A 24,307-nucleotide genomic window follows, 5' to 3' on the forward strand; every position below is an offset into this window, starting at 1 on the left:
TCATGTCAAGGGTTTGGGTTAGGGTGCCTGGCCGTTCCTCGCCTCGAAGAAATACAAGGTATTTACTATTACTGAACATCCAAAATATATTATTTAATATTTAATGGTATCATATATATATGATACCATGGTCTTTCGAGACTGAAGGATGCCAATGCAATATGCCATATATGTACATACATATTATACACAGGCACTAAAATTACACTGGCCCCAGAGTGGGGAGGGAATGGAGATTTTGCAATATCCTTATTTATTTATTTATTTATTTACTTATTTATTTATTAGATTTGTATGCCACCCCTCTCCGTAGACTCGATGAAAACAAACTGGATGAAAATTGTACTTTCCAAAATCTGATTATCTGTAATTAAATACCATTAGTTCCCCTACATTTAATAACTTTGTTCTGCCACATTTATAATTATGATTTTGTAGAAACCTTTGTAAGTTTACTGGATGTTTTAATTGGGAGCATTTTTCCTGAGTATTGAGTCCTGTAGTCTTCTTTTTCATTTGGAGGTCATTTGGGGGTCAAAATAAATGGAAAGCCTTTTAAAACATGATTTCAGTGTGATCTGAGTTAAACTCTTAGCATCATAGTCCATCCCAAATAAACATTTCAAACATCTCTTGTTTTTTTTCAAGAAACAAACATAGCATTTTGTAAATACCATATACACAGTGATACCTAGTCTTAAGAACCCCTTGTCACACAAACTTTTCGAGATACGAACCTGGGGTTTAAGTTTTTTTGCCTCTTCTTCTGAACTATTTTCACCCAAGAACCTGCTGCCGCCGCTGGGATGCCCTGCCTCTGGACTTCCATTGCTAGGCGAAGTCTCCCCTTGCTGGGAAACCTCACCTCTGGACCTTCCATTGCCAGCGAAGCGCTCGTTTTTGGAATGCTGGGATTCCCCAGAGACTCTCCTCCATGGGAAACCCCACCTCCTGACTTCTGCGTTTTTGTGATGCTGCAGGGGAATCCCAGCATCTCAAAAATGGGCACTTTGCTGACAATAGAAATCGCAGCATCACAAAAATACCAAAGTCCAGAGGTGGGGTTTCAACACTTCGGTGTTTTTGCAATGCTGCAATTTTGCTGAGGCTTCCCTCGCTGAGAAACCCCACCTCCGGATTTCCATCGCCAGCGAAGCACCCATTTTTGCGATGCTGGGATTCCCCTGCTGGGATTCATTGTTTTGTCTTATGAACTTTTCACCTTACGAACCTGGTCCCAGAACCAATTAATTTCGTAAGACAAGGTATCACTGTACTCGAGTATAAGTTGAGTTTTTCAAGACCAAAAATGTGCTGAAAAATCTGACCTCGACTTGCACTCGAGTCACTGATGGTGCTCGGGTGCTGCAATGTCCTGAGCGCTGGCAGACAGGGTAGGCTGGACCCACCAGGGCATGGAACCATTCTGCCGATGGAAATGAAGCTGCGCGCAGCTTCAGCTGACTGGCGGCAGTCACTTCCAGGATTATCCATCTTGGCTCTCCTTTTTTCCCCTGCTGCTACACTACTCACCTTTTCCCTGTTTCCGCCTTCCTCGCCTCGGCAAGCTTCCCTCTCTCCTGCCTGGGTCCCCTCCAGTCTCACGTAGACACCTCCCAAGGCCAGGAAGGAAGAGAGAGGAAAAAAGTGAGGAGCACACAGACAGTGGCAGCAGCAGCAGCAGCAGGGGAAAAAAGGAGAGCCCAGCCACGCTGCGCCAAAGCGGTCTATTTCCCCCTTGCAAAGCCCTTGCGAAGCCCTTGTGAAGCCCTTGCGAAGCCCTTGCGAAGCCCTTGTGAAGCCCTTGCGAAGCCCTTGCAAAGCCCTTGCGAAGCCTGCAAAGGTTTTGGCATGGTGCAGCTCTCTTTTTTTGCTAGGCTCTCCCACCCTATCCCTGGGGAGCCTAAGTGGGAGCAAAGCAAGGGAGTGCGTGTAACCATGAAGCCCCCACCTCCTGCTCCGGTAATTTTCTTTTGGAAGGATTCCTTGCTTCAAGAAAATTACTGGACCTTGCTGTGGTGGGGGCTCCAAGCAGGCAGCAATCGCAAAGGAAGGCGACTGTGTCCGTGGAGGCACCTCCCCTGCCTGCTCTGGCAGTGTGCATTCATCACCATTTTATTTTCAGCTTTTTTTCTTTTTGAATTTTTTTTTGGTTTTTTTGTATTGCACATGCATGCATGCACCCGAAGTACCCGAAGAGTGCGTGTGCAGCCAGGTGGCATGGGAAGAAGCGAACTAGCAGCAAGATAAGTTGGAACCAACCCCTGAAGATTGTGAAGTCGCTTAAATGTAGCAACCCACTGATTACTACCCCCTATTAGTGATCCATGCAGGAACAAATGACACAAGGAAAGACATGAACCAAATCATGAAAGACTACGACCACTTGGGCAATATAGTCAAAAAGATAGGGGCAGAGGTCATCTTCTCCTCTATTCTACCCACAAGAGGACAACATCCTGACAGAGAACGCAAAATCCCACAAATAAACCACTGGCTAAAGAGATGGTGTCACCAAAACAACTTTGGGTTCCTCGACCATAGTCTACAATACCTTCAAGAAGGGCTCCTAGCAACAGATGGACTACACCTTACCAGAGCTGGAAAGAACCTCCTTGGAAACCGAGTAGCCCAACTTATCAGGAGGGCTTTAAACTAGATCTGAGAGGGGCGGGTGACCAAAGTAAGAGACTGAACAACGGACCAAATAAGAAAGGGGTGCAAATTAAGCCCACTAACATTTCAGAGGATAAAAAATGCCCACCCATAATCAGACACAAACACCTAAAATGCCTGTACACTAATGTACAAAGCCTGGGGAACAAACAAGACGAGCTAGAAGTACTAATGCATGAGGGCCAATACGATCTAATTGGTATTACAGAAGCATGGCGGGACGAATCACACGACTGGAACACACAGATAAAGGGCTACAATCTCTTCAAGAAAAACAGGTCAAACAAGAAAGGAGATGGAGTTGCACTATACATATGAACTAATTCCAGTCTATAATGCAATTGTTCTTTTTAATATTGATTGTTTGCTCATTGCTTATTTGACCCCTATGACAACCAATAAGTGTTCTACCTCATGATTCTTGACCAATGTATATTTTCTTTTTCTTTTACACTGAGAGCATATGCACCAGACAAATTCCTTGTGTGTCCAATCACACTTGGCCAATAAAGAATTCTATTCTATTTTAAGCGATAAAAAGAAATTGTGTTTCAAAAGAGTGAGCTACCTTGCACATTTATAGACTGCTATGTTTTTGCTTAACTTTAGAAATGAATAATTAAGACTAAACAGTGTACATTTAGGTTATTTCAGCCCATTTACCCAAACAAGACAGCCAAACAGTAGCACGGTTCATTTTACACTACACGCAGAGAGGAAATATATCACAGAACAGGATAAATAATTCCTAGAGAATGACAGTAAGACCACGTCAAATATAAATAGAAAATCTCAAACACACTAGATCTTGTGACATACCATACAGTCATCAACATTTTTGCCTGTGTGTCCATATGCTAAACCATAACAGTGTTGAAATGCCAACCTCACTATACATTTATTAAAAATTGCCATACTATTCATATTAATTCCATTAAGTGAAAAGTTTATTAATTGACAGTTTAGCCAAAGCAGAAAGTATAAAACAGTGGGTATTTTTTTTTACTACCGGTGCTGTGCATGTGGTTTGGTGGGCATGGCTTGGTGGGCGTGGCAGAGGAACAATACTGCAAAATCCTCATTCCCTCCCCACTTCTGGGGGAAGGATACTGCAAAATCCCCATTCCCTCCCCACTTCTGGGGGAAGGATACTGCAAAATCCCCATTCTCTCCCCACTTCTGGGGGAAGGATACTGCAAAATCCCCATTCCCTCCCACTCTTGGGGAAGGATACTGCAAAATCCCCATTCCCTCCCACTCTTGGGGAAGGATACTGCAAAATCCCCATTCCCTCCCCATTCCTGGGGGTGGGAAACTGCAAAATCCTCATTCCCTCCCCACTCTTGGGGAAGGATACTGCAAAATCCCCATTCCCTCTCCACTTCTGGGGGTAGGATACTGCAAATTCCTCATTCCCTCCCCACTCATGGGGGAAGGATACTGCAAATTCCTCATTCCCTCTCCACTCTTGGGGAAGGATACTGCAAAATCCCCATCCCCTCCCCACTTCTGGGGGAAGGATACTGCAAAATCCTCATTCCCTCCCCACCCCTTGGGGAAGGATACTGCAAAATCCTCATTCCTGGGGGAAGGATACTGCAAAATCCTCATTCCCTCCCCACTCCTGGGGGAAGGATACTGCAAAATCCTCATTCCCTCCCCATTCATGGTGGAGGGATATTTCAAAACCTCATTCCCTCCCCACTCCTGAGGGAAGGATATTGCAAAATCTCCATTCCCACTCCACTCTGGGTGAAGGATACTACAAAATCCCCATTCCTGGGGGAAGGATACTGCAAAATCCCTATTCCTTCCCCACTCTTGGGGAAGGATATTGCAAAATCTCCATTCCCACCCCACTCTGGGTGAAGGATACTACAAAATCCCCATTCATGGGGGAAGGATACTGCAAAATCCTCATTCCCTCCCCACTCCTGGGGGAAGGATACTGCAAAATCCTCATTCCCTCCCCATTCATGGTGGAGGGATATTTCAAAACCTCATTCCCTCCCCACTCCTGAGGGAAGGATATTGCAAAATCTCCATTCCCACCACATTCTGAGGGAAGGTAATACAAAATCCCCATTCCCTCCCCACTCTTGGGGAAGGATACTGCAAAATCTCCATTACAACCCCACTTGGGGTGAAGGATATTTCAAAATCCCCATTCGCACCCAGTCTGAGTCCAGTTAGTGGTGGTATTTGCCAGTTCTCTGGACTATTCAAAATTCCCACTACCGCTTTTTCAGAATTTTTTAGAACTTGCTGGATTTCACCCCTGCTATAAAACATTTTCAAGTAGAAATTTCTTGTTCTAATTTCATTTGAATTGGATCCTTCCATGTTTGATGCAGAGATGAGAACCAGTAAGAAGATGAGCTATTCTCTGAAAAAATATTTGCATTTCCTTTATGAATTGGAGATTATCTGTTTTTTTGAAGGAATGGAGAAAAGTCAATTCAAGTATATTAGGGCTGGAATGGGAACCATGTGCTTTCCACATGTCTTAGACTTCAAAGTTCATTAGATTCAAGCAAAAAGACCAATTAGAACCAACTGGGATATTCATAGCTCAAACATCTGGAGAGTACCACGTAGCCTATTGCTGTAAGGAGAAGCATTTCCCATATCCAGCTCTGTGCTGCTGGAGAATAGGCTGACCCAGAAGCTAATTTACATTCTTGCGAAATACAATAATAGCACAGCACAGCTAATAGCTTGTTTTTCAAGAGAAAGATGACCATTCATAAGATATTCAAGGAACCATGGAAAGTAAATAGTGCTATTCACAAAGATAGTTTTAAAACAGCAATATAGTAGTTCTTAAGGTTGCCTCAGAGAGAATAAGAGAGGAGTTAAGGAGTGAAAGGACGACAGAATAGAATAGAATAGAATAGAATAGAGCAGAGCATAGCATAGCAGAACAGGCAGGAAACCCTATACCACTTCAGACAAATAATTATCCAACATCTTCTTAAAAAGTTTCAGTGTTGGAGCATTCACAACTTCTGGAGGCAAGCTATTCCACTGATTAATTGTTCTAACTATCAGGTTGACTCCTTCTTCTTTGTGCCAATCGCTGAGATACAGTGATCCCTCGATTAGCACGGTCTCGATTAGCGCGAAACGCTGCAACGCGGTTTTTCAAAAAATATTAATTAAAAAATAATTAATAATAAAATAATCAAAATAATAATCAGTCTTCTATGTTTCTATGTTTCTATGTTTCTATAAGTCCGCGCTAGTTCTCTCTCTCTTTCTCTCCCTGTTGCCGGCGTGGTATATGAGAGAGAAAGAGAGAGGCAGAGGTCGGGCGCATTACTGGGAGGTGGAGGCGGCGTGGGGACGCTGGGTGCCGGGGACACCAAGGAGGGGGTGGACGTAGCCTCTCAGCTGCAGAGCCGAACAAGGGCGGAGGCAACGGCGGAGTCTGGCACTGGGGCCATGCGGGGCCGCTCATCCAGGGGGGCGTGGACTGGCAAGTCGCCCTCCTTTCTCTTTCTTTCTCTCTCTTATACCACACCGGTAACAGGGAGAGAAAGAGAGAGAGCGGAGGGCACCTTGCCGGTCCACGCCCCCCTAGATGAGCGGCTCCGCATGGCCCCAGCGCCGCCCAGGCAAAGGGAAAACCCCAAGATCGCTTGCCGCTTGCCGCTTGCCGTATTGCAGCGAAGGAGGCGAAGCAAGGCTCCAAGCTGCAATACGGCAAGCGGCAAGCGGCAAGCGATCTTGGGGTTTCCCCTTTGCCTGGGCGGCGGGAAGACCAAGGGAAGGTTCCTTCAGCCGCCCAACACCTGATCCGCTCCGCAGCGCGGCAGCAGCGAGGAGCCGAAGATGGGGTTTCCCCTTTGCCTTTACCCCATCTTCGGCTCCTCGCTGCTTCCGCGCTGCGGAGCAGATCAGCTGTTGGGCGGCTGAAGGAACCTTCCCTTGGTCTTCCCCGCCGCCCACACGCAAACTCCACCATCTGCGCATGTGCGGCCATGAAAAAAATGGCGCGCATGCGTAGATGGTGTTTTTTACTTCCGCACCACTATAACGCGGAAATCGATTAGCGCGGGAGGTCTTGGAACGTAACCCCCGCGCTAATCGAGAGATCACTGTATTGGAACACTGCTATCATGTCTCCCCTGGTCCTTCTTTTCATTAAACTAGCCATGCCCAGTTTCTGCAACCATTCTTCATATGTTTTAGCCTCCAGTCCCCTAATCACCTTTGTTGTTCTTCTCTGCACTCTTCCCAGAGTCTCAAAATCTTTTTTACACCATGGTAGTGACCAAAACTGAATGCAGTTTTCCAATGTGGCCTTACACATTTCACTGGACTGCTTCTGAGGAGGAAAAAGCGGCGAACTGAAGTTGGAACCAAAAAGCAAAAAGGACGAGAGTTGTGGATTTTTTTCTTTGTGTGGTGTCCAAATTCAGGGAAAGAGCATGAGTAAGCTTGGTGTTGGAGTCAAGGGATGAGGGAGAAAGTAAAAAGGAAGTCACCATCTGCTTAGACAAATTTTTAGGGTAAGCTACATTGAAAGTGGCGATGTAAAAAAGGAACCCTCTAGACTTAATCATCATTTATCACAATGATGACTTCTAAAATCGTTTTGAGTTACGGATGAAGATTCAGTAACAAGCAGGAGAGATTAGTAAACCAACAGGGGAGTGTCATATTTCTCTGGTTATAGAACTTTTAATAATAAATAAATAAATAAGATGATTCAAAAAGGGTAATTCTAGGTCCGAAAAAAGAATACTTGTCTTGTTTCCTACATACGACAGGAAGAGAGCTTAGATGATTTGGCAGTGTTTGAAACCCTTTTTATTCTTTCCAACCCAACAGAATGTTGGAAGGAAATCACATAGAGAGACCTGTGACCTTTCTCTCTCCTTAAGCAGAGCATCTGTCTGAAAACAGAAGGGAATTGGAGGTGAGGAAGAAGCTTGCAAAATAAAAATAAATTGAAAGGGGGCCAGATTCTAGTCAAGAGTTGTATGGAGAAAAATAATAAAATAATTTCCTCCCAGTCCATTCCATTGGAGAGGCAACTGGGTTAGGACTCAAGAAGTTAAGCCATCTATTTAAGCCCCCTTCTCTTCTCTATCTACTCACACGACCCATGGAGCATACGTAATAGCCATAGCACTTAGACTTATATACCATTTCATAGTGCTTTACAGCCAGTAAAGGACTGCAAAAATTTTTACTACCACACTGTGGGCATGGCTTATTTTGTTGGTATAGTTTGCCAGCCACATGACCAGGTGGGAGTGACTTGACAATCATGTGACCAGTGGGTGGCTTAAAGGTCATGTGACTGACTTAAAGATGGCCAACTTGACGTCCCTCCTGTCAAGAGTTTGGGTTAGGGTTAGGGTGCCTGGCCTCTCCTCACCTCCAAAAGATACAATTTCCCTATCTATTTACTATTACTGAACCTCCAAAATATACTTTTTAATTATATGTATATATGCCATATGTGTACATACATATTACACACAGGCACACAAAAATATACATGATCTACTATATAAACTGTATGTACACACACACACACACACAGAGCTCTTCTAAAATTATAGACATTCAAGCCCAGAAGGGGAAAAAAGAAAAAAATATCAAAAAAATTTCTACCTGTTCTGTGTACCTGACCATACCCGTAGGAACCCATCACTGACCACTGCCCTGTAGGCGAATAGGGAGACACTAATTCTATAAGCAGCCTGAGAACAAAATGAACAACATCTTAACACAACATCTTATTGATTTCTATTCATTTATAATAGATCAGCAGGTGATATGAAAGTTGACTTGTGGATTACTTGGAAATATTTGATATGATAAACCTACTAAACAGGTGGATTTTGACAAGAAATTACTGGTTAGCCTTTTATTTAACCGGGCATGGAATTATAAGTGTGGGTGTGCATGCTTGAGACACCCCCCCCCCCGAGTTCCCTCTTTTTGCACATGAATCAAAAAAGGTTCGCCATCACTGAGGTAATATATCTGTCGCCAGCTTATGGTTGCCTCAAAGGTACTTTTTTTTTCAAAAGGAAACGGGACTATCACTTTTTCCTTGAGGAAGAAATGTTTTTGGTTGAGGAAGAAGACATTTAACTTCTCATCCAAGAAACTACATCAATTTTGACTGGATGGTAGGGTAGGATGCAAAGATTAGTTCTGGGCAGTATCGTGTTCCCTACCGATACATTTGAAAAAACGGCACTGGTAGTAAAAAATGGAGCTGTGCATGTAACTCCAGGTGTCCTGCAGGAGCGTGGGAGCATCCCAGCGAGATTTGGCTTCTGTGCATGCACAGGAAGCAAAATCTCATGAGGGGACGCATGTAAAATGTCTTCTTCCTCAAGGAAAAAAACATAACACAGTTGCCTTTTGGGGGGGGTGGAGAGAAGCACCTTTGAGGAAGCAGCTAATAGGTAAACACATCTTCCCCCGTAACACTGAACACTGGATAGTTCAGTGGATTTCAAGCTGGCTGAAGCGTAGACATCAGAGAGTTATTGTTAATGGCGAGTATTCTGAGCAGAGACAGGTTTATTTATTTATTTATTTATTTATTTATTTATTATTTAGATTTGTATGCTTACAAGCAGTGTGCCACAAGGGTCTGTTCTGGGTCCTATTCTTTTTAATATGTTTGTGAGTGACATAGGGGAAGGTTTGGTAGGGAAGGTTTGCCTATTTGCCGATGACTGTAAAGTGTACAATAGGGTTGATATTCCTGGAGGGGTCTGTAATATGGTAAATGATTTAGCTTTACTAGATAAATGGTCAAAGAAATGGAAACTGCAGTTTAATGTTTCCAAATGTAAAATAATGCACTTGGGGAAAAGGAATCCTCAATCTGAGTATTGCATTGGCAGTTCTGTGTTAGCAAAAACTTCAGAAGAGAAGGATTTAGGGGTAGTGATTTCTGACAGTCTCAAAATGGGTGAGCAGTGTGGTCGGGCAGTAGGAAAAGCAAGTAGGATGCTTGGCTGCATAGCTAGAGGTATAACAAGCAGGAAGAGGGAGATTGTGATCCCCTTATATAGAGCGCTGGTGAGACCACATTTGGAATACTGTGTTCAGTTCTGGAGACCTCACCTACAAAAAGATATTGAAAAAATTGAACGGGTCCAAAGACGGGCTACAAGAATGGTGGAAGGTCTTAAGCATAAAACTTATCAGGAAAGACTTAATGAACTCAATCTGTATAGTCTGGAGGACAGAAGGAAAAGGGGGGACATGATCGAAACATTTAAATATGTTAAAGGGTTAAATAAGGTTCAGGAGGGAAGTGTTTTTAATAGGAAAGTGAACACAAGAACAAGGGACACAATCTGAAGTTAGTTGCGGGAAAGATCAAACGCAACAATAGAAAATATTATTTTACTGAAAGAGTAGTAGATCCTTGGAACAAACTTCCAGCGTGGTTGGTAAATCCACAGTGACTGAATTTAAACATGCCTGGGATAAACATATATCCATCCTAAGATAAAAATACAGGAAATAGTATAAGGGTAGATTAGATGGACCATGAGGTCTTTTTCTGCCATCAGTCTTCTATGTTTCTAACACAGACTGGAACTGTCAATTCAGGAAAAAGCAAAATCACTATAAAATATAATTAGAAATTGGGAAGAAACCCCAAAGCCGTGCTTTGCATGCTTCGCATACCTAACCAATTATTCAGGTCATGGGAAGTCTCACGTTCTCCATATCCAATCAAAGCTTTCTATAGAGGGGTTTTGATTAGATTTGAGGAAGGCCGGGCTTTCAACGCATCAGTTCTGCACTAGCGCAGCGTGGGCTGCGATAATCTGAACACTTTCTCATTCATTTCAAGAGGAGCTTGTAAGGGGAAAATTACAAAGTTGCATTATGTTAGTTGTTATTACTCACAAGTCTGGGGAATTCTTTGTGCCAAAGTGTTTGCGACCAGCACATTCTAAATGCCAGTGGAATAAATAGTAAGCTTGTGCGTGATGATCAGATTTGACTTGATTAGTTGTAAGGACCCATGGACGTAACATTATTCACCTTGTTAAAGTACAGTGGTACCTGTACCTTCAAACGCCTCTACTTATGAGGTTTTCTTGATAAGAACCAGGTGTTCAAGATTTTTTTGCCTCTTCTCAAGAACCATTTTCTACTTACAAACTTGAGCCTCCGAAATTGTAACCGGAAAAGGCAGGGAGAAGCCTCCGTGGGGCCTCTCTAGGAAACTCCTGGGAGGAAACAGGGCCAGAAAAGGCAGGGAGAAGCCTCCGTAGAGCCTCTCTAGGAATCTCCTGGGAGGAAGGGCCTCCACCCTCCCTGTGGTTTCCCCAATCGCATGCATTATTTGCTTTTACAGAGTTTCGATTTTTGCGGGTTTGAACTTTGCGAATAGCCTATACCACGTTTTTTTAAAAAAATATTAATTAAAAAATACTTTGCGGGGTTTTTTCTACACCATGGTTTTTCCCACCTGATGATGTCATTTGTCATCGCCAAACTTTCATCTGCCATTGCTGATTGGCCAAAATCTCAGCCAATCAGCATTTTTATCGCAAAAAAAATTAATTATTGTTAATAAATAATTATGTTTATAAATATCAGGATCACTAAGTGTCTTATTCAATTGTGAGTACCAGTAATAATGGTGAATAATTGGTTGTTAAGGGAATGGGAAATGGTAATTTAGGGGGTTAAAGTGTTAAGGGATGGCTTGTGATACTGTTCATAGCCAGAAGTGGTGTATTTACTTCCGCATCTCTAGTTTGCGGAAATTCGACTTTCACGGGCGGTCTCGAAATGCATCCCCCGCGAAAATCGAGGGAAGACTGTAAATTGATTCCTATGGGAAAAATTGCTTCTTCTTACAAACTTTTCTACTTAAGAACCTGGTCATGGAATGAATTAAATTCGTAAATAGAGATACCACTGTACTTTACATTAGTTCAGCATGGCCAGAAGATAGTTCTATATGCATGTTGCATACAAACTGAAGCCTTTCTAGTTGTTGGACATGACCGGACAAGCTGTTGCGATTATTTGGAGCTATACAGTGCTCTTTAGAAGCAATGTATCAGGCCAAAGCCAACATTTGATTTGATCCTCAGTGGAAGGCAGGTTGGCAGCAATTGTTTTTTCCGCAGTTCTGATTATCCTCTGAAGTCTGTTTCTACTAAAAAAATAGCAGCAGGAAACTACCTCCTTTAGATACTAGACACCAAGGATACTAGTCATCATTCTTTTTACAGCTCTTGACTTGTGACTCCATTGATTTTCCTTTCTTATGGGAATCTGCTTCTTCATTTGTTAGGAGACATCTTAAAAGTCATCTTTGTATACTTTGAAGTTTTCCCAAAAATAGCTTATTATAATTGGATATCTGTCTGCAAGATATACAAACTTTTTGAAATGCTTACTCTTCAACACAGATCCCGGTATGTGAGGGTTTTATGGGGATACTCTGTTGGAGAGAATATTCTCATAAAAGATATCCCAAGCCTCACAACTTTCAAAGATGAAGGGTTTTTTAAAATCGGAAAATGACAAAAGTACAGTGTGTCACGTGGAATAGAATTTTCCATACATTACATAAAATGTAATTAAATTTAAATTTATTTGAGCAAGTCCTTTCTGAAGCTATTTCTGAATAAGCATGTACAGAATTGCACTGGGTGCAGGTGAGTAGACATGTCTCTATGTGTGAATGAAAATATAGACAACCTGAAGCAAATTATGTCTACAGTGGTACCTCTACCTAAGAACGCCTCTACTTACAAACTTTTCTAGATAAGAACCGGGTGTTCAAGATTTTTTTGCCTCTGCTCAAGAACCATTTTCTACTTACAAACCCGAGCCTCTGAAAGTGTAACCGGAAAAGGCAGGGAGAAGCCTCCGTGGGGCCTCTCTAGGAATCTCCTGGGAGGAAACAGGTACGGAAAAGGTGGGGAGAAGCCTCCATGGGGCCTCTCTAGGAATCTCCTGGGAGGAAACAGGGCCTCCACCCTCCCTGTGGTTTCCCCAATCACACACATTATTTGCTTTTACATTGTTTCCTATGGGAAGAAATGACTTCTTCTTACAAACTTTTCTACTTCAGAACCTGGTCACAGAATGAATTAAGTTCGTAAGTAGAGGTGCCACTGTATTTAATATTTGCCAGTTAGGAGGAACACTATATTATATGCTGAGCTACAACATATATGAATGACTGCATGCACATGGAAAACTGTTGTATAACCGTATGGAAGAAATAAAAACTGTGGAAGCAAGAAGAGTTCTTGGAAGGAAAAAGTTCCAACTTAATAAGTCTTTTATAAACTTGTATTGACTGATAGACTGCCCAGGAAACAGTGCTTCTGGAAATGCTTTTATTCTTAATTCTACCCAGTTCAGCTACATACTGTTTCCATACTTTTATAGCCCAATGTCAAACTTTTTGGAGTTATTATCCTATGCAAAGGCTGGTGATGTCTCCTATAAGCAATAGGATTCTTCTCTCCCCATGTCTTCCTTCCATTATAACTTAGGGTGGTTATTTTGTTTTTGTCTTGTCAGCAAGTTATTTCATCTAAATACTCATAAGCATGACTAAACGCCAAAGGCTGTTACCTTCCTGCCAAAGGTGGTTTCTATTTTTCTACTTGCATTTTTTTTTTAACATGCTTTCCAACTGCTAGGTTGGCAGAAGCTGGAACAAGTAAAGGGAACTCATCCCATTATGCGGCACTAGGGATTCGAATCGCTGAATTGTCAACCTTTTGATTGACAAGCTCATTGCATTAGGCACTGAGCATTCATGAGCTCCTTCCCCTCACATGGGGGGATGCCATCTGGCCAGTGGAAATGGCCTGGAAATGGCATCACTGATAGATTTCGGCCCGGGAATGGCACAGCAAACAGATTCCCAGTGAAAACCACTGGCAAAAATCCCAGTGAAAATAGATGAAACCAAATCTTCTGTGGCGCCAGCCACCAAATACTGTCTGGTTAGCGTGGTAAGGGATCCTACACAGCTTCTGCTCAGGCAATCTCACACTACTCACAAGGGCCTACAAAACTTTTGCCAGACCCATCCTAGACTACTGCTCATATGCATGGAACCCATACCACATCTCAGACATCAACACCCTTGAAAATGTCCAAAGATATTTCACCAGAAGAGCCCTTCACTCCTCCACTCGAAACAGAATATCCTACGAAAATAGACTAACAATCCTGGGCCTAGAAAGCCTAGAACTATGGTGCCTAAAACATGATTTGAGTATTGCCCACAAGATCATATGCTGCAACGTCCTACCAGTCAATGACTACTTCAGCTTCAACCGCAACAACACAAGAGCACGCAACAGATTCAAACTTAATACGAACCACTCCAAACTTGACTGTAAAAAAATATGATTTCAACAATCGAGTTATCGAAGCGTGGAACTCATTACCGGACTCAATTGTGTCAACCCCTAACCCCCAACATTTCTCCCTTAGACTCTCCACGATTGACCTCTCCAGGTTCCTAAGAGGCCAGTAAGGGGTGTACATAAGTGCACTGGTGTGCCTTTCGTCCTCTGTCCAATTGTCTTTCCTTTCTTTCACCTATCTTATATATTCTCTCCCTTTCATATATCCTCTCCTCTAAGTTCACTTTATCCTTATATATATTACTACATGTCTATTTTTCTTCCTATGTATTTGTGTATTGGACAAATGAATAAATAGATAAAATAAATAAAAAAATAAGTGGCTGCCCAATACTGGCATTGAGCCATTGCTTTCCTTCCTCATACTTATGATTATTATTAGATTTTTTCCTCATCTTTTCATAGAGTTTGGGAAATTTAAGGTGGTGAACATATGTTGTTTTATTTACCTCAACAACCACCTTGCGAGATATGCAGGGCTAAGAGAGAGAGAGACCCAAACTCACCCCAATGTCCTTTTTTATATAAGGGACGCCTAGAATTTACAGTTTTCTGGTTTCTAAGCCAGCACTTCAAGCACTACACCAAATTGGCTCTCAGAATTCCTGTATCACTTAATTATATCAAATAAGCCTGTTTATAGAAAAATGTGCAATCTCTTTACTGCTCATATGCCTCAGGTGGCTAATATGAGAATTTTCCTCAGGAAAAGAAGCAATGAATTCAAAACAAACTTTATTACTGAGCAAAAAAAGATGCCAGCACAGCTGATATTTTTTCCCCCCTTCTGGGTCTTTCCAGCCAGCTATTTATTGTACATTGCCCAGAGTTGTTCCATGAATGAGATGAGTGGTTTCTAAATTTGATATATGAATAAAAATAAAATAAATAAACCTTTCATTTTCTGGAAGAGCAATGCAGAAGACGATCAAGTTTATGGTCAATCTTTGAGTTCCATGTTGTCATGTCAGATACCTGAATTGCATCTACACGTACCATTTTGACATAGCCTACAAAGAAAGCTTTTGTTGTTGTTGTTTTTTTAAATGTAGTGGTAATGCCAAATTAATCCAGATTTTTCTTCCAGGAAATCCAAATTGTGCATTGAAAACAAATTACACAAGTTAAGTATGTTGGCACGCATTCCCTGATTTTAGTTTATTTGGCTTGCAAAATGTGAAGCGCCAAAGCTTTCTGAAGTAAGGCCAAGAGCAGAATAGGCAAGGAAGGAGTCAAAGGGAGAAAGGGGAAAAGGTAATATAGAATATATTCTGTTGTGCAACACTGTACTCTAAGTAGCACAGAATAGGATAAAGTCGCCCTGAGTCCTAAGGAATTGGGCGGCATAGAAGTCAAATAATAATAATAATTAATAATAATTTATTGGATTTGTATGCCGCCCCTCTCCGCAGACTCGGGGCAGCTAACAATAATAATAAACACAACATGTACAATCCAATAATAAAAACAACTAAAAACCCTTATTATAAAACCAAACATACACACAAACATACCATGCATAACTTGTAATGGCCTAGGGGGAAGAGCTATCTCAACTCCCCCATGCCTGGCGGTATAAATGAGTCTTGACTAGTTTACGAAAGACATGGAGGGTGGGGGCAGTTCTAATCTCCGGGGGGGAGTTGGTTCCAGAGGGCCGGGGCCGCCACAGAGAAGGCTCTTCCCCTGGGGCCCGCCAAATGACATTGTTTAGTCGACGGGACCCAGAGAAGACCAACTCTGTGGGACCTTATCGGTCGCTGGGATTCGTGCGGTAGCAGGCGGTTCCGGAAGTAATCTGGTCCATTGCCATGTAGGGCTTTAAAGGTCATGACCAACACTTTGAATTGTGACCGGAAACTGATCGGCAGCCAATGCAAGCCGCAGAGTGTTGAAGAAACGTGGGCGAATCTTGGAAGCCCCACGATGGCTTTCGCGGCTGCGTTCTGTACGATCTGAAGTTTCCGAACACTTTTCAGAGGTAGCCCCATGTAGAGAGCGAGTAAGTAAGTAAGTAAGTAAGTAAGTAAGTTCTAAACAAATCTAATCACAAGACTTTAAAAAATCCCATCTGTGGCCTAGAGGTAGAGCTATTGCCTCACAATCAGGAGGTTGTGAGTTTGATACTAGCTAGAAGCAGATGTAGGGTTTCTTGCTTGGGCAGTGTTGTGGTTCCGTCTGAGGCCCCTCAGGGAATGGCTGATCTTCTGTCGGTTTCCAGCTCAGAGGGAGAGGCTGAGGAACAGGAGGTGCAGGCAGACGAGGAGGAGGAATCCCAGGCTGAAGAAGAGGGAGGACAGCCAGAGTCCCCCCAGAGGGAGCTCTCCCCAGCAAGCAGCCTGGATTCCTTAGAGGAAAATGCACAGGCCATAATTGATCTGCGACAGAGAAGAGCTACTCAGAGAAGGGATCAATTGGCTAAGTACTTTCAGCATTAAAGAGGCAACAGCTGGGTTTGGGTGTGGTGCTCTTTGGAAAGGCTGAAAGGCAGACCCACCCTTCCTGGCTTGTGGAGTTTTATCTTTGAGAGTTTTGGGACCTGGCTGTGAACTTTGGCGTCTTGGAATCCTGGTTTGTGCCTTTGACTACTGTAACCTTGGGGTGGGTGTGCCAGCAAGAAGCTTGCTGTATTGTCTGGACATCAGGACTCTGCTGTAAAGTATTATAGCCTGTCTGTTGGGAAGAACAGGTTTTCCTCTGTGTTTATTTTTTCCAGCTATAAAGTACTTTTGGCTTTTACCAGAGTGTCTGGCTGTTTTTTCCAGTTGGTGTTGAGGTCTGGGGGAACCCAGACAGAACAGGCAGGGGGTTGGACTAGATGATCTGCAAGTTCCCTTCCAACTCTGCTGTTCTTCCTTCCAACTCTGTTGTTTTGTAAAGGACTAATAGAAAAGTGAAGCCTCCCTGATGTCCAAATCTTGATTAAAAATGATGTTTAGTTTTGTTGGTAACAATATAAAGAGTTTTTTTCTTCTTCTTTGGTTAGTGCTTTCTCCCAAGACTTTGACTCCCCAGTTTAACCTATAGTAAGCAGGAGGTCCTAATGGTCTCTCATTAGATCCATTCTGCAAAGTCCCCCCCTCTGATCGCTCATGTTTGGCTTTGTGCTGTTCTTTGCTGTGATGGAGTCCCAAAATCCAATGCCTGGTCTCCACATTTTGTTCAACTTTAATGTAACATTTCATGAGGAATAAGGGAAGCATTTAAATGAAACTTGCAGTCCTTTGAAGGCGGTCAAATAACCGCATTGCCATGCAAGCAGGGCAGAACAATTGACAGTTTCAAGGCCTTCTACAGCCATTGAGGTTACATGCTTATTTGTTGTACCAATGAATGATTTTTTAAAAGAATTATATGCCAGAGACATGTTGTATTTTGGGTATATGTCTGCATTCCTCAATGCCAGCAACTTTAAGAAGTGTAGACTTTGATTCCTAGGATTGCATGCTGGCTCTGGAATTCTGGGAGTTGAGGTGTGCTGATAGACTAAAGGGATATTTGGTTCAGTTTAAGATATATTTTTAAGAGATTGCATTAGGGCGATCTCAAATAGTGGGGAGGGCACCCTTGGGGAGGTGCGGAGTGATGCCATTGGGGTACGTGACCCTGGGAAACGTACCTTTTTTTGCTGCATGGAGTAAGTTTTTTTTGCACTGAACAAAAGCACACAGCACAGAGGAGATATGAAATTCAGATAACAAATCCTTAAGAGACACCATGGAAAAATATTCAACAGGAATGAAAAGAAAAGAGGAGAGAGACGGAGATAATGAGACAAACGTAAGTCTTCCAAAAGGTAAGACGAGGAAATATGACAAAGTGTATGTAGCGCTTGGCTTCACTATGGCTATGATAGGAGACAAGGACAGACCAGTATATTTACTGTGTCTAAAAATGTTGGCAGTGGACAGCATGAAGACAAATAAAGGCGTCACTTAAGCACTCTACTAAATCCTACACAACTAGACTTACAATCCTAGGTTTAGAAAGCTTAGAACTACGTCATCTTAAACACGACCGAAGTATAGTCCATAAAATCATCTGCTACAATGTCCTTCCTGTCAACTACTACTTCAGCTTCAACCACAACAACACACAAACACACAACAGATACAAACTTAAAGTAAACAGCTCTAAACTCGATTGCAGGAAATACGACTTTAGTAACCGAGTAGCTGATGCATGGAACTCACTACCAGACTCTGTAGTATCATCACCTAAACCCCAAAACTTTACCTTTAGACTATCCACTGTTCACTCTCCCGATTCCTAAGAGTGCCTTCTGTCCCCTGTCCTAATGTTTCTCTTTTACTAGTATAATGTATATAAATATTGTTATATGTTTATATACCACCAATACGTACTTGACAAAACAAACAAACAAACAATAAAATTCACTTTCATTGACCATATCAAACTCAGTTATTACAGAGATGGAATGCTATGCAGTAGAACTTATGAAAAACAGTCTCAGGAATTGGATATGGCTAGTCTAAAGAAAAGAAGAACTAGGAGTGACATGACAGCAGTTTTGCAGGGGCTGCCATAAAGAAGAGGAGGAGGTGGTCAACTTATTTTCCAAGGTAGTAGAAGTCAAGACAAGAAACATGGGTGGAAAATGGCAGCAACCTAGAAATATTTATTTTTATTTTAGTTATTTAAGTCTGTCCAGCATGTATAATATAACAAATATCAGTATAAACATGTTTATGAATACATGAAATGGATACAAATAAACGGGGACATTAGGAGAAGGGACGGTAGGCATGATGGTGCACTTATCCGCGCCCCTTACAGACCTCTTAGGAATCGGGAGAGGTCAACAGCAGACAGTCTAAGGTTAAAGTGGGGGTTTCCTGAAAAATTAAAATTTCTAAAAAATTGGAAATGTCCTAACACTGAGAACAATTAACCAGGGGGGGAAATTGCCCTTAGAAGTTGTGGGTGCTTCTTCACTGGAGGTGAAGAAGAGGTTGGACAGCCACTTGTAAGAAGAGGTTGGACAGCCACTAGTCTGAAAAGTCTCCTGATTGAGATGGGAATTGGGCTAGAACAGGGGTAGGCAAAGTTGGTTCTTCTATGACTTGTGGACTTCAACTCCCAGAAGTGCTGAGCCAATCATGCTAACTCAGGAATTATTATTATTTATTAGATTTGTATGTCGCCCCTCTCCGTAGACTCGGGGCAGCTCCGTAGACTCGGGGAATTCTGGAAGTTGAAGTCCATATGCCATAGAAGAGCCAACTTTGCCTACCCCTGGACTAGAAGACTTCCAAGGTCCTGTCCTGTCCCATCCCATCCCATTTCTTCACCTGTAGAGGATACATTAGGCTTTGTCAAATTGAAGCACTCCTCCAGAGCCCTGCATAATGACTTTCCACACATAATTGGTCAGTGGTTCCTTTCATCTGTCATAACTGGTGATAACGATTAGCACCGTAATAGGTTGCACAAGGATGAGCAGTGCCATCATTTAATTGGCCCCATCTACATAAGCAACTTATGACATATTCTCTATAAAGAGCCTATTCTTAAGTTAGCTTTTATGGCAACAGCAATAAAATAAAATAATGAAATAGATATATAGTTCTAGCAGGGGTTCTAACAGCTTTGATAGAATAAAGGATTTATGTCCTCTAATATCAGCTGATGGAAGCAGTCAGCCAGAGTTCGTTCATTTTCTCTCTCTCTCTCTCTCTCTCTCTCTCTCTCTCACACACACACACACACACACACACACACACAAACACACACACACACACACACACACACACAAACACGTTTCTGTCTGTCTGCTGATGGAAATAGGATGCTAACCAGACACTGCATGACCCTAATAAGATACTCACACAATTTTACTCAAAACAGATCTCCATTTTTTTCACTGGAGCTAATATCAAGCAAATATCAATTATTCCCAGAATGATATGTGAATTATTTCTATTTCTATAGAAATAGATCAGTAACAAGAAACACAGTTTATTTTAAAACTAAATTTAGCTAAACATTATAGAGACCATCATATCATAAAGTACGAACATTGTAATAAGTTATGGTCTTTAGATTTCAAACTCTAATCACTTAATATTTGTTCATAATCAATACTGTGATTTTAATGACATATGGAAAACTTCATACATTTCCTTTATCATCTTTTTTTAAGACCAAGAAGAAAAGCATACATTTGATAAATAGATAAATCTTTATTAATCAATGGGTGAACTTCTTGCACATATTTTCTTTGCAGCTAAGATTTTATGTATGAGAACGAATCTCAATTTTGCAATGGCTCCATTTAGGGCACAAAACAACTTTTGCACTTGGAAGAAACTAAAATGAAATTTTGAATGAAAACTTTAGACTGTATTACAGGCAATGATTTTGGGATCGTGATAAAAAAATTCTGAAATTATATGTACCATTAAAACAATTCCTTGTTAATTACTGCTTGACAGTGAATACTATTCAATTTGATAAGTTCATATTCAAAGACTGAATGACAAACAGACTCATATCACAATTTGTGTGCAGGACGTTGAAGAAATCAAATTTAGCTGATAAGAACATAAAAGCTGAAATTTTGTTTCTAAATAAGCATAGTAAGTCAACGTGTTAACCAAAGGGTTACGTGACTTTTTTTTTCAAATTTTTCTTAATAGTAAAAACAAAAGAAAACACACAAGGGAAAATATTTTCAAATTTCTTGGCTTTATATTCATTGTAAAGATCAGGCTACTTATAATGGGTCACAAATGTAGGGAAATTGACACTTAAAAGGAGAAAAGACGACTTTGGCTTAGATTATAGGTAAATATGGGAGTGTGAGACATAAAGATTTAAAGTTACTGTTGGCATGCAAATTCCACTTACTGTGACTTTTTTTTTCAGTCCACTGATACAGTTGAAATCCTCAGCACTGAAAGATTCATTACAGAGTCCTAGTATTTGGCTTAACGGATTCCAGAAAACATCTGTATATTTCAGATCGACTTATATTTTTTAAAAGGCAAAAAAGCTTCCAGCAATTGACCTCACAGAATGACAAGGGAGGTAGAAATAGTCAAAAATTACTTCTCTGAATACTCTGGCTGTGTATACAAAAAGGGAGGGAAGGGAAGACGGGGGAACCCACCCAAAATCCGTCTCAGCCACCACTAGCATAAAGTTCGGATTTCATAGCTGAGATCATTGCTCTATTCTCAGCACTTTTGCTCTATATGTGTGATTCTGACCAAAACATATTCTGCAGCTGGAGGGAGCTTTAACTAAGTGGAATTTAACCAACCTTTCCCTTGTTACTTTTTCTACTAAATGTGGGCTAATGTTTGTGAGGCGGGGGGGGGGGGGGCTCCGAGAAGTAGGTCCAGATTGCTTGAAAAGTATTTCCTGCTGTTGAGTTGTAGGCAAGTGAAAGTGTGTGTGTGTGAGAGAGAGAGAGAGAAGGGAGGGAAGGAGGGAAGGAGTGAGTGAGTAAGTGAGTATATGTGTGTGAGAGAGAGAAGGGAGGGAGGGAAGGAGGGAGAGAAGGAGTCAGGGAGAAAGAGAGAGAGAGAAAAGGAAGGGAAGGAGGGAGAGAAGGAGTCAGGGAGAAAGAGAGAGAGAGAAAGGAGGGAGGGAAGGAAGGAGAGAAGGAGTCAGGGAGAAAGAGAGAGAGAGAAAGGAGGGAGGGAAGGAAGGAGAGAAGGAGTCAGGGAGAAAGAGAGAGAGAATGGAGGGAGGGAGGGAAGGAGGGAGAGAAGGAGTTAGGGAGAAAGAGAGAGAGAGAAAAGGAAGGGAAGGAGGGAGAGAAGGAGTCAGGGAGAAAGAGAGAGAGAGAAAAGGAAGGGAAGGAGGGAGAGAAGGAGTCAGGGAGAAAGAGAGAGAGAGAAAAGGAAGGGAAGGAGGGAGAGAAGGAGTCAGGGAGAAAGAGAGAGAGAGAAAGGAGGGAGGGAAGGAAGGAGAGAAGGAGTCAGGGAGAAAGAGAGAGAGAATGGAGGGAGGGAGGGAAGGAGGGAGAGAAGGAGTTAGGGAGAAAGAGAGAGAGAGAAGGGAGGGAGGGAAGGAGGGAGAGAAGGAGTCAGAGAGAAAGAAGAGAGAGAGAGAGAAGGGAGGGAGGGAGGGAAGGAGGGAGGGAGAGAAGGAGTCAGGGAGAAAGAGAGAGAGAGACAGAGAGAAGGGAGGGGGGAAGGAAGGAAGGAGAGAAGGAGTCAGGGAGAAAGAGAGAGAGAAGGGAGGGAGGGAAGGAGGGAGGGAAGGAGTCAGGGAGAGAAAGAAGAGAGAGAGAGAAGGGAGGGAGGGAAGGAGGGAGAGAAGGAGTCAGGGAGAAAGAGAGAGAGAGATAGAAGGGAGGGGGGGGAGGAAGGAAGGAGAGAAGGAGTCAGGGAGAAAGAGAGAGAGAGAGAAGGGAGGGAGGGAAGGAGGGAGAGAAGGAGTCAGAGAGAAAGAAGAGAGAGAGAAGGGAGGGAGGGAAGGAGGGAGAGAAGGAGTCAGGGAGAAAGAGAGAGAGAAGGGAGGGGGGGAAGGAAGGAAGGAGAGAAGGAGTCAGGGAGAAAGAGAGAGAGAGAAGGGAGGGAGGGAGGGAAGGAGGGAGAGAAGGAGTCAGGGAGAAAGAGAGAGAGAGAGAAGGGAGGGAGGGAAGGAAGGAGAGAAGGAGTCAGGGAGAAAGAGAGAGAGAGAGAAGTGAGGGAGGGAAGGAGGGAGAGAAGGAGTCAGGGAGAAAGAGAGAGAGAGAGAAGGGATGGAGGGAAGGGGGAGAGAGAGAGGAGAAATTCAAGATCAAAAAGAAGTCTAAGAAAAATGTGACTACACATTAAAAGCTGATTTACGGTATTTATTGCAGCATTTTCCCCAAATTCTCTAAATGTGGCATGTCAGGAACATAAGCACCTATCGTGAATGCTAATTTCCGTGGCATCTTCCTTAATGCAAATGCAACACTGACAAAACGCAGTTCATACATGCTATGGACACAAGCAAACTTTTAAAAGCGATTTAGTGCACCCAGCAAAGAATGAGACAGTCAAAGAAAGAGGACAGGAAATAGTTAAAGCTTAGGGAGATTAATTTCAGTGCTCATGTTCTATCAATGAACTGACAAAAATGAAGAAAAATGACAGAAAGTACAACAAAAAACTGGCATTAAAATTAGTTAGAGTTCATACGTGAATCTACCACGTTACCTCTATGGAGAATCCTCCAAACTCTGGGAAAACACATAGACAGACTCCATCTTGATCACATTTCAATTCAGTTGACATAAAGCACTTGTGATTCCTCTTTTGCGATCTGTCAGAGGGCTTGAATCATATCTCTGAGGCTACCCACAGCAACTGCATCCCTCCATTCTATACAGATTTGGGGAAACAATCTGCTGTTTATCTTTCCTGCTTCTTCTGCCTTCTCAGAATGGTTTCCTCTTAGTTCTTCCAGCTCTCTGGGAAACTCAGATTGCCATTTGGTTTTGATTAAAACCAGACAGACAGCTCTGTCAAAATTCGAGAGTAAGTTAATGGAAAGCACCAGCATGGTTTTAATTAGAGCATCAATTAATAATAAATGTTAAGTGTTTACATTGCCCACGCTATCAGAAAGAACGCTTGTCATTTCAAAAAGAGAAGAAGGCTATAATTGGGGAGGGGTTTTTAACTAGTTAACCTGTTTTTGTTTGTAAGTTTGTTTGTTTCGATTTAATACAATGCACCAAAGAAAGGAGCTTTCTGATGAATGAGAAACTTAGGATAGACCTGCGTTTGTGGAAAAGTGTTAATACTGAGCCCTGTCAAATTGTCGAAGCTACAGGAAATACACATTTTGTATATTCACTTGGGAAGTATTGAAATCCATGGAAAATATTTCCCCGCAATTATTGTTGTTGCAGTTCCATACAGATCTACTGGTTGTAATCAGCCATTAAGGACTGGAAAGAGGGACTTCCTAAGGGAGGAATTCATGTCCTTGTAGAATGAATAAAGCATCCGGTTACAGGGAACCTCACTCTCACTTGCAAATTTTAAGATCCTGGTGGTACACCTTCTGATTCTTCTCTGGCACTGGAACAGGATGCAGCTAACCAAAAATAGTCAAGGAGTTGCACCTCATTTGCAATAAGGTATTTTGCTGCATCTCAGTCGCAACAAAATACCTTATTCCACCAGACTTGAAATACTGGGATTAGACAATTTACAACTACATCGCCTCCGGTCTGATCTAAATATACCAAAATGTCCTTCCTAGTAATGACT

At 42.2% G+C, this 24,307-nt stretch overlaps 1 protein-coding gene across 1 annotated transcript in view; it reads right to left on the reverse strand.

The window, feature by feature from the left end:
- DLC1 (DLC1 Rho GTPase activating protein) overlaps nucleotides 1-23,313 on the reverse strand; it is a 395,627-nt gene extending 372,314 nt beyond the window's left edge. Inside the window, 1 exon segment of the mRNA XM_070757246.1 lies at nucleotides 23,246-23,313. The gene's annotated coding sequence lies outside the window, so the exon portion shown is untranslated.
- Nucleotides 23,314-24,307: the final 994 nt, after the last annotated feature.

The sequence above is a fragment of the Erythrolamprus reginae genome, chromosome 7 (assembly GCF_031021105.1).
Source record: "Erythrolamprus reginae isolate rEryReg1 chromosome 7, rEryReg1.hap1, whole genome shotgun sequence".
NCBI lineage: Eukaryota > Metazoa > Chordata > Lepidosauria > Squamata > Dipsadidae > Erythrolamprus > Erythrolamprus reginae.